Here is a 10,934-nt window from a genome sequence, read left to right on the forward strand (position 1 = left end):
AAGAATTTCAAAATAAAAAAGTTTTAAAACAATTGAATGGAGCATATCTATAAAAGTATCAAGTGGCCTGGAATATAAATTTGATGTTAAGAAATAATATTGTGTGCTACAAGTGAACCAAAAATTAAATGTTCACATAAAATTTTTAAAATACTATAAACTTAATTCTTTCTGGATCCTTAAAAAAAGCTTAAATTTCATAAAATAAAGATATAAGGTTAATACAGGTAAATGCTATAACTAGACATTCAAGATACACCAAAACAGCCTCTTTCCTTTCACAGTCCCTGAAATTTCTTACCTTGTGTATTAGTGAGGGTTCTCTAGAGAAACAGAATCAACAGGAGATATCCATAAATATAAAATTTATTAAAGTGTCTCATGTAACCGTGGGACTGCACAGTCCAAAATCCATAGGGCAGGCTGTAAAGCTGATGACTCTAATGGAGGGTCTGGATGAACTCCACAGGAGAATCTCATGGGTCAAAGCAGGAAGAGAGTCTATCTCTTCTGAATCCTACTTAAAAGGCTTCCAGTGATTAGATTAAGCATCACTCTTTACAGAAGACACTCTCCTTGGCTGATTACAAATGCAATCAGCTGTGGATGCAGCCAATGTGATCATGATTTAATTCTACGAAATGTCCTCAAAGCAACAGACGGGCCAGTACTTGTCCAACCAGACAAATGGGCAACACCACCTGACCAAGTTGACACTTGAACCTGACCATGACACCTTGCAATCATTGTTCCAGTTTTTCCTCCTCCAACTTTGCCTTCCCAGACTCTATAACTTTATGTTAAAGTCTCATTCTTCAAATTCCATGTCCACCTACTCTAAGATCATCAGTCGAGTTAGTATCATCAGTCCCAATAGTTCTCCAGCATTTCACTTGCACCAATGTACCGCCCTGCTTTGTTTTGGAATTTACTACCTTTTATACTCACTTGCTTACTATATGGACAATGTTTTGAAAACATTTCTTATCTTATACTCCCTGCAATACCTATCACAGTGCTTTATACATTGTAGGTATGGTAAATGTGCTAATTGAATTGACTGCATTAAATGAAAAGAAGAAAAAAAAAGGTATAATTTGTCTCTATCTCCATTTTATGCAGGCTCACTTTTAATGTTGTTCCCAAGGTAAATGATTCCTGTCAAGAAATCTTTTTCTATGTCATTGCATAAAGGTTGCCTCTTCAATTTTAGTAATTGTAAAATATGAGGAACAGATTAATTTCTTGAAGTTAGTCACTCAGAATGCTTCCTGCTTAAAATTAGTATGTAGAATCAAAACAAGGTGAAAAGTATAAAGTGGTTCTATCCAGGAATCTCTATTGACATCTAGAAACACACTGCACAGGCTTTGGTGACAGAGATAGTTGAGTGCTGGCTCTGCCCCTTATTATCAGAGTGACCTTAATCTAGTTATTTAATCTCCTTGGAAGGTTGGGTTCCCTAGGAAGAATGAGGTTTAGTGTTGTTTCTTTGGGAACTATGGGGGCTTGTGCTGGTTTGAATCTGATGGACTCCAGAAAAGCCGTGTCCTTTAATCTTTATTCAATATTGCTGGCTGGGAGCTTTTTAATTATTTCCATGGAGATGTGACCCACTGAATTGTGGGTGGTAACTTTTGGCTTCCATGGAGTTGTGACTCCACCCATTGCAGCTATGTCTTGATTAGTTTACTGGAATCCTTTAAAAGAGGAAGAATTTTGGAGAGAGTCCCTTTTTTTTAAGAGCCACAAAAGCAGAGCCCAGGCAGCCAGAGACATTTGGAAATGAAGAAAGAAAATGTCCCCAGGGGAGTTTCATGAAAGAAGATTCCTGAAGAGAAAGCTAGCAGACTTCGCCTTGTGCCCTTCCAGCTGAGAGAGAAACTCTGAACGTTATTGGCCTTCTTGAGCCAAGGTATCTTTCCCTGGATGCCTTAGATTGGACATTTCTACAGACTTGCTTTAATTTTGACAATTTCACAGCCTTAGAACTATAAACTAGCAACTTATTAAATTCCCCCTTTTAAAAGTCATTCTATTTCTGGTTTATCGCATTCTGGCGGCTAGCAAACTAGAACAGCCTGTGATCAACACCTGTGGAAGGGACATGAAGGAAGCAGGAGTGGGAATAAGAAATCGATTTCAATACAAATCCAACTACAGCTTCTGACAATCCCTTGAGGATCTCTAGAGCTAATATGATCCTATAGAATTGACCCAAGTTGGGTTGAGATGTCCAGGCCATTATGTACCCATATCATCATTGAATGTGGATAAATATTTAACAACTGTTCCTCCAGAGGATACACAAGACTGATTTATAGTGTTGGCCGATTTCCATGATTTAAGTATTCCCAACAGTACCTATTTCAAGTTATCAACATGACATCACTGTACATGGTATTGGGAAATGACATGAGCAATAAACTCTAGCAATACAAATGGGTTCCAGCACAAACTGACAGAGTGTGACCTTGGGCAAGTCAGCTCTCTGTAGCCAAGGAAATCCCTTAAGGAACTGACAGCTGAAGGCTGTATGCAGAAAGCACTCCCAGAAGCTGATGCAACCAGTTCTTCATTGAAGGGGAATATGGGTGATACAGCATACTATCTACCACAACCTCTGAGTCTTAACTTCCTCAGAAAAAAAATGAATATAAATTATTATCTAATGCATATAGTTTCTGTGAAGTAAAATCAGCTGGCATGATAAATATTGAATTATTTGCAAACTGCCTGGCATGTTATAAGAGTTCAATAAATATAAGCTATAATCATTATTATCTTCCTCATCATTAGATGATTGGGGTCAAATCTGCAGTTACCATCAAACTGAACCCAGACAGCACCCTCACAGAGGACACAGCTATTTACAAGAAATTGGAGTGACTGTGGCCTGCTGGGATCTTCTCATAGAGAACCTACATGTCCATAGCTAGCCCAGAAATTATATATTCTCCATAGGGAATAAATTCCAATTTGATCCAGTCTTACCACCTCAGTATTACCTGTGTAACCAATAAAAATCAATTCTATGTCACAACAGGATTGTTTATGTAAACCAAAATTATCTGGCTAAGGATAATGGGAAATCTGATCTTCATCATATTGTCTTGGATGGGGGGGGTCCATAAAATATAAGTAAGGGACCACTTGCCACTTCTTGTCTGAGCTCCAGCCTCTCTCCATTAGGACAAGTTTAATTCCTCCATAGACCTAACATTCTCAACAGGAATCTGGCCAGAAGTTTATTTCAGTGCTAAAACAAAGACTAGCTCTTTCTTGCAATGGAAGTGGAGCTTAGAAGACCCTAGATAGTAAAACACAGCATTGACTGTTCTTTCCAGAGTTGGACATGGAAAAGCAAAAGTATATTGCCACCTTTCCTATCTCCTACTGCAGCAAGAACAAGGCAGACACTAATATATCCATAGATGATTCAGTTACTCTGGTATATAGCAATTTTCAACTCTCCTCACTATCCTCTGAAATCCAAATTATTTCCTCTCTCTGTAGCAGTGAATCCCAACATCTGTATTTGAGTTACTATGAATGGTAAAAAAACAGATTGTACCTCAGAACTCACACCTCCCTCTCTAGAGCTGTAATTACATCCCTTCTCTCTGGACACTCTCACAAGTATTTCCTCTGAGGGCTACTGTCCAGCATATAAAGCAATCCAGGAGGGTATATAGGGCCATACTTCTGGCCTTTACTGAAGTGGAGGCAGAAGTGCATGCTACTGGGAACTCTCAGTGATGGAGCTCACTTGAGAAATCCTTAGTGACCGAAGGTCATTGATAGCCCCAGGGGAAACTAGTGGCTGTATAAAATGGAGGGGAAAACCATTTCACTTTTTCACTATAACTGTCCTTTCTCAGGGCAATGTAGATTAAATTTAAGTACTTAGCAATGATTAGGTTTAATAGTCTCCAAAATTCTTAGACTTGTTCAGAAAAGCTAATTTTAATAAATAACCCTCATCATAAATCTGTAAGATCAAAACAAAAGTAAATATCCTTGGGTAGTAAAGTTGATAGCAAAAGCATACACACATGGGATCTATGCCACCCAAAGCAAATACCAATATAATTATTACATGCCCAAATAAAATTAATGGAATATAATTTAAAAACTCCAATGGACCTTAAAGTTATTTTACAGAGAAGAAACTGAGTCTTGGAGAAGTTAAATTACTTTCCCAAATATATTTCTCTTCCAACAACTCATGTCAATGCTCATGGATCTAAGAGTTAAATACTATTCTCTCCTGCTTTCATTTGTAAGCTGCTGGAATAGATATATCTGAAATGGAATGTGTTTTAAAAAGGGGAATTTATTAAGATGAAAGTTTACAGTTCTAAGGCTGTGAAAATGTCCAAATTAAGGCATCCAGGGAAGGATATCTTGATCAAAGAAGGCCAATGATGTTTAGGGTTTCTCCCTGAGCTGGAAAGGCACATGGCAACATCTGCTAGCTTTCTCTCCAAGAATCTTCAATGGCTTCCCTGGGGCTCTGTCTGTTCTGTTGGCTCTGTCGATTCTGAGGAGTCTAATGCTTTTTCCAAAATGATTCCCTCTTACAGGGCTCCAGTAAGCACCCCCACCTTGAATGGTGGAGACACAGCTCCTTGGAAACCATCTAATCAAAAGTTATCACCCACCATTGGGTGTGTGTGGTAGTTAGATTCAGTTGTCAACTTGGCCAGGTGAAGGTGCCTAGTTCTATAGCTGTGGACATGAGCCACTGTTACATGAACCTCATCTGTTGCTGATTACATCTACAGTTGGCTAGGAGGCGTGTCTGCTGCAATGAATGATGTTTGATTTAATTGGCTGGTGCTTAAATGAGAGAGCTCAAAGCAGCCCAGCCCAAGCAGCCCTGCATACCTCATCTCAGCACTTGCAGCTCAGCCCAGGCCCTTGGAAATGAGGAAAGAAATCACCCTGGGCAAAGTTGTTGGAACCAGAGGCCCGAAGAGAAGGCCAGCAGAGATTACCCTGTGCCTTCCCATGTAAGAAAGAACCTCAGTTGAAAGTTAGCTGCTTTTCCTCTGGAGAACTAATGAAATGAATCCCCTTTTATTAAAAGCCAATCTGTCTCTGGTGTGTTGCATTCCAGCAGCTAGCAAACTAGAACAGTGGGTCACATCTCCATGGAAACAATCACAAAGCTCCTACCCAGCAATACTGAATGAGGATTAAAGAACTTGGCTTTTCTGGGGTACACAACAGATTCGAACTGGACATCCCACCCTTTGGACCCCCAAAGGACATGTACTTTCCAAGTGCAAAATACATCATTCCATAACAATATCAGAAATCCTTTAACCATTTCAGTAAAAATACAAAGTCTGAAACAGTACAAATTCTTATCAAAATCAGCTACAGGCATGGTCTGTCCTAAGGCAAAATTCTTTTTTGGCTCTGGACCTGTAAAACTCAGAACAAATCATCTTCTGCCAACATACAAAAGAGGGAAAGTCATAGAATACATATCCCCACTTCCATAGGGAGAAATTAGAAGGAATGCAGGGGTCACATGACCCAAACAGTTCTGCAAATCTGCAGGGCAAATACCATTAGATTTCAAAGTCTGAGAGAAATCATCCTTAGGACTTTAGAAAGCAGTGGTCCCACCTTTTCCAAGGGCTTACACAGTGGCCCACTTCTCTCTGAATGTGGCCTTGGGGGACATTGGGGAGAACACCTTTTTTTTCAGCTCCACCCTCTCCAAGCATCTGGGCTGCATCAGGCTCGCTGCCATCTCTGGGGCACATGCTTAACCCTTCTAGAACAATGTAGTGGCTGTCAGGTTTTCCCCAATCCCCAGGGAATGTGCTCCACTCCCTCCAAGACCCAAGGTGGCACAACTCTTCCACTACAAGGAGGTGGAAGGCCCACCCTCTGCCTTTGGGGCAAACTCACCCTCTCCAAGTGCTTAGGTGGGTCTGGTCTCTTGGCCCAAGGTCTCTTGCCTTTAGACCTTAGCTTCCATGTTCCTGCCTCTGAAGTTTTTTTCCTCCAATTTATCCTTTTTCTGTCCCTTTTATTCCAGACTGGCAGTGGTTCCATTTCTATAGATCCCACAACACTATTGTTGGTCTTCTATGCAATATTCTGGGCTCACATCCATCAGACAAAAAGGCTTTCCACAAATCCTTCCTGGATAACTCCATCTCCAATCTTGGCTTTTCTGAAATAGTTGACTGTTTCCACATTTGGTTAAATCCTCATGTGGGGCCCTATTCACTGGCATGTCACTTTCTGGAAGCCCAGAATTTTCCTGATCATCAATTTCTGGGTGGTTGTTTTTTCGTACCCGGGTTCAGTCTCAGCTTATCTTTTTCCTGTCACATTTTATTATAAGCTTCAAGGAGCAGCCAGACTGCATTTAACACATTTAGGTTGGAAAATTTCTTCTGCTAAATATCCAAGTTTACTACTTTCAAATTCTACCTTCCATCTACAAAGAATGCCTTCCTTCAAGTTTGGAATGACATGTTCATCATTTCTGTCTAAAGCCTCATGAGTGGTATTTCTAGAGTCCACATTTCTACAACAGTCTCTTCAAAGCACTCTAGGCCTTCTCTATCAAGTTCTTTCCATTTCTTCCAAAATCTGCCCCTTATCCATTTAAAAATCCATTCAAACATGTTTGTTATTTGCAAACCACAACAGCAGCCTGCTTCTCCAGTACCAAAATCTGTTCTAGTTTGTAAGCTTCTGGAATGTGATATACCCAAAATCGAATGGTTTTAAAAAGGGGAATTTATTAAGTTGCAAGCTTACAGTTCTGGGCTGTGAAAATGTCCAAATTAAGGCAAGCTATGGAAATGTTCAAATTAAGGCATCCAGGAAAAGATACCTTGGTTGAAGAAGGCAGACGATATTCAGGATTTCTCTTTCAGCTGGAAAGGCGCATGGCACCATCTGCTAGCTTTCTTTCCAAGAATCTTCAATGGCTTCCCAGGGCTCTATCCATTCTGTTTTCTCTGTCAGGTCTAGTGGCTCTGATGCTTTTTCCAAAATGGTTCCCTCTTAAAGGCTTCCAGTGAACACCCCACCTTGAATGATTGGAGACACATCTCCATGGAAACCATCTAATCAAAATTTACCACCCACAACTGGGTGGGTCACATCGCCATGGAAACAATCAAAAAGCTCCTACCCAGCAGTATTGAATGAGGATTAAATAACTTGGCTTTTCTAAGACATACAACAGATTCAAACTGACACACCTCCCTACCTTAAAAATTACTTATCCAGGACAATGTTGAAGAAATAGAAAATGTGAGTTATTGCTGTTCCCATGCTATTTTTTTTATTTCTACTGTGTCTTTTAATTTACAAGATGAGGTAAAAGGAAAACTAGTTCTCCTGAACCAATATTTTATATAGCTGCAGTAAAATGTTTTTGACTTCAGGGATTTGTAAGGAAACACATTTCTGGAAAGTTGGGAGCCAAGCAAACAAGTTGAACTTAACTCTTTGAGTTTTCCCGTTGACTCTTCCCTTACACACCATAGCAACCAGCTTTAAATTACTTATATAAATTTCTTCAAAGCCAAGTTTTAGCGTTGCTGAGGTCTTTAGATTTGAAGCACTGGTATTCAAATCAATATCCACTTCAAAAATAAGTTTTGTATTTGACAGAATTTTGGCATCAGGCCGTCCTTTCTTTCCATAAGCCCATTCTGGTTCAAGCTCCAATCAAGCCTTTTTCAATTGGATGTTTGGCAGAAGAAATTTCCAACCTAAATGTAGTCTGGCTGCTTCTTGAAGTTTACTCATAGTCAAGAGTGCTTCATCTCATCTTCTGATAATTTTGCCTACTCCAACCTTAAAACTTAAGGGTTTGGCATTTTTCTTCTTTGAACTTGTTTGAATATTAAGATCAAAAACAGTCCCATCCTGTAGTGTTCTTATGTATCAGCAGTGAACAACATCTCCCTTTTGGGGAAAGTTTGTTTTATCTCCCTTTTATAAGGACAGATTTTGTGTATTTTGGTGGACCCTCATCCAGAGTCTCTTCAGACTTGGTTTATTTGGGTTTATTTTCATTAAGCTTCACATTCTTCACTTGCTCTGACACTTTACTTATACTTTCAGTACCTTTGAAACACTTTCAGAAAGGTGGTTTTAGGCTGTAACCAAATGGTACTGGTTAGCTGTTTTGGCCACATTTTTAACGTTTCCTAATAATTTATGTTCTGCAAGAAACTTGAACAACAAAGTGTACAATAGTTCAGCAATTCAAAAGACATATGAATGATCTTAATTTATGAAGGAAGAAAAGTCAGTTCTGAGAAAAATAACTTGTGACTACTGAAGGGTAGTTAAGATGGAGACTGTGCTGAAAGATGCAGGACATACAGTATAAAGAATGCCAAATAAATCAATTTGTTTATAACCCTGCACATGAAATGTGCACATAACTTTCCTAAGTATGAAGGTGAAAGGTTAAAGTGTCAACATTAAAAAAAGTTACCCCACAATCTATGGATTTTTAAAAACATGCATTAGGTTTCACTATTTAGTAAATCAGAAAGAAAAACAAGGTGCATGCAGTTCCCTCAGAAAGTTTCACAACCTTTCCCATTTTCCTAATAGTCTGCCTTCCACTCTAAGAGGCTTATCGGAGTCCCTTGCCCTCCATCTCCTAATCCTACCCTCAGTCCATAAATATTTCCCCAGTTCCTTTTTTCATGGTCTCCACCCCTCTCAGGGATCCCAGTGAGGTCCTAAGAACTCAACTGCAGCTTAAGTGACCCAAGAAGCAATGCTGCTCTCCTGCCCAAGTGGAGCCAGCCAGGGGCACACAGGGTACTGTTCCCAGGTATTTATAAGACAAAAAAGTATATACTTTCCAGTTTTCAAGACTCAGGCCACACACCACAAACTGAAACAAAAATATCTATCTATATTTACATATGACACTGGTCTTCCATCCAGACTATACAAAGAATTCCTGTGAATCAATAATAACAAGATGACAATCACATTAAAAATGGGCCAAAGACTTGTACAGATATTTTACAAAGTAACATATAGGTATAGCCAGCAAGCATGAAAAGGTGCTCAATATTGTTGGTCATCATGAAAAATGAAAATTAAAAGCAGAATAAGATACCATCACAACATACTAAAATGGACACCAACACAAAGACGGACAGACAATACAAATGTTGGTGAATATTCAAAGCAGCTATAACTCATACATTCTTTGGTATAAGTGTAAAATGGTTTAACTACTTTGGTTAACTATTTGGCTAACTATTTGTCAGACTTCTTATAAAATTAAATCTATGTCTCCTCTATGACCCCAAATACCATTCCTAGATATTTACCCAAAAGAATTTAAACGATATGTAAACAAAAAAAATTGCACAAGTGTATTCATAGCTTCTTTATTCTTCATAGCTAAAAACTGGAAGCACCCCAAATATCCATCAGCAGGAGAATGGATAAATATACTATGGAATATTCATGCAGTAGAATATTACTCAGCAATAAAAATGAATGAACTACTGATAAACACAACATGAGTGAATCTCACAGAAAGGAGTGCATGATATATTATTCCATTTATAATAAATTCTGGAGTAGTTTAAACTAACTTATGGTAATAGAAATCAGATCAATGATTGTTTATTGGGGGATTTTTCTCAAGTGATATATATGCTCTATGTATAGTTCTGTGTCTTAGTTATACAGATACATACAATTGTCAAATCTTATTGAATATCAAAGATTTGCACATCTTATTACATGTAAATTCTATTTTATTTTTACATTTCTGTTAAGAACAGATTCAAGTACTTTCACCAATTGTAATAAATGTATCACGCTAATGCAAGGTGTTAATAATAGGGTGGTATATGGGAATTCTGTATTTTATGCGTGATTTTTCTGTAAATCCACAATTTCTCTAATAAAAGCTTAAAAAAATAAGATTCAGGGTTGCCTATGTTTGAATAGAGGCATGAAAATGTTCAGAACAAACATTTCACAATGTAACCGAAGCTTCAACAACACCAGGAGCTGATTCTCTCCACAAGAAAGAATTTAAGTATGAAAGATAAAGTGAAAGCAAACAGCAAAGTTTATTGAAGTGAAAGTTCACTCTAAATTAGCACAGATGTGCTCAAGAAAGAGACACACACTGGGGTGGGCAGGGTCAATTGGGTTTATAGGGGCTTTAGCACACAGTAATTTTGTACTTTTGTCCCATTATCCTGTGATTAGGTATTTATGTAGTTTCAAAAGAGTTGATTACCACCTGCACTTGTGGCTGTCTTGTCATTTGTATATCACATTCTTTCAAAGAGTTATTTCTCTTGCCCTGATAGGAAACTAGTTTGCAACTTTTGCAGCCTGGAACTAGTGGCTAGATCTCATCTCTATTCCTGGACTTCTGGTGGTGAAAATTTTAACCCTTTCAGGACCGGGTGGAGGAGCAGTGACTTTAGTACAGATGCCCTATTCCATCCAGCTTCAACAATACTAAATTCATTTTAATGAACAAAAACAGGGAAAGCAACTTATAATCAAGTAATTTTCTGTTTCCAACACCAGTGACCAACCTCTTTGGCTCGCTCCATTTAATCTCCACATGTGTTTTTTTTTTAATTTTAATTTTTTTCAATAAATGCATTGTTTACATCATGTGGATCAAAAGTTTTTGCATTTTTGCCTATTTTTGCAATAAATAAATGGTATTTTAGAATGCTTATGCTTGATCCACCTCCCCCCCCCAACTATTTGCATCAGTTAGAAATATTTGTGGCTACAGATTACTTCACAAAATGGTTTAAAGCATAGAGACAGTTTCCTTTACTTAATAATAACTCCTAACTAGGTGGTGTCAGAGGTGGCCCAGCATTTTAATGATGTCCGCAAAGATCCACACTCTTTCCATCTTCCTATTTTAT

The 10,934-nt window shown here is 38.4% G+C and overlaps 1 pseudogene; it reads right to left on the bottom strand.

Annotated features, from left to right (window-relative positions):
- Positions 1-3,739: 3,739 nt before the first annotated feature.
- On the bottom strand, positions 3,740-10,604 carry LOC143672084 (peptidyl-prolyl cis-trans isomerase FKBP3-like; annotated as a pseudogene).
- Between the last annotated feature and the right edge of the window lie 330 nt (positions 10,605-10,934).

The sequence above is a fragment of the Tamandua tetradactyla genome, chromosome X (assembly GCF_023851605.1).
Source record: "Tamandua tetradactyla isolate mTamTet1 chromosome X, mTamTet1.pri, whole genome shotgun sequence".
NCBI lineage: Eukaryota > Metazoa > Chordata > Mammalia > Pilosa > Myrmecophagidae > Tamandua > Tamandua tetradactyla.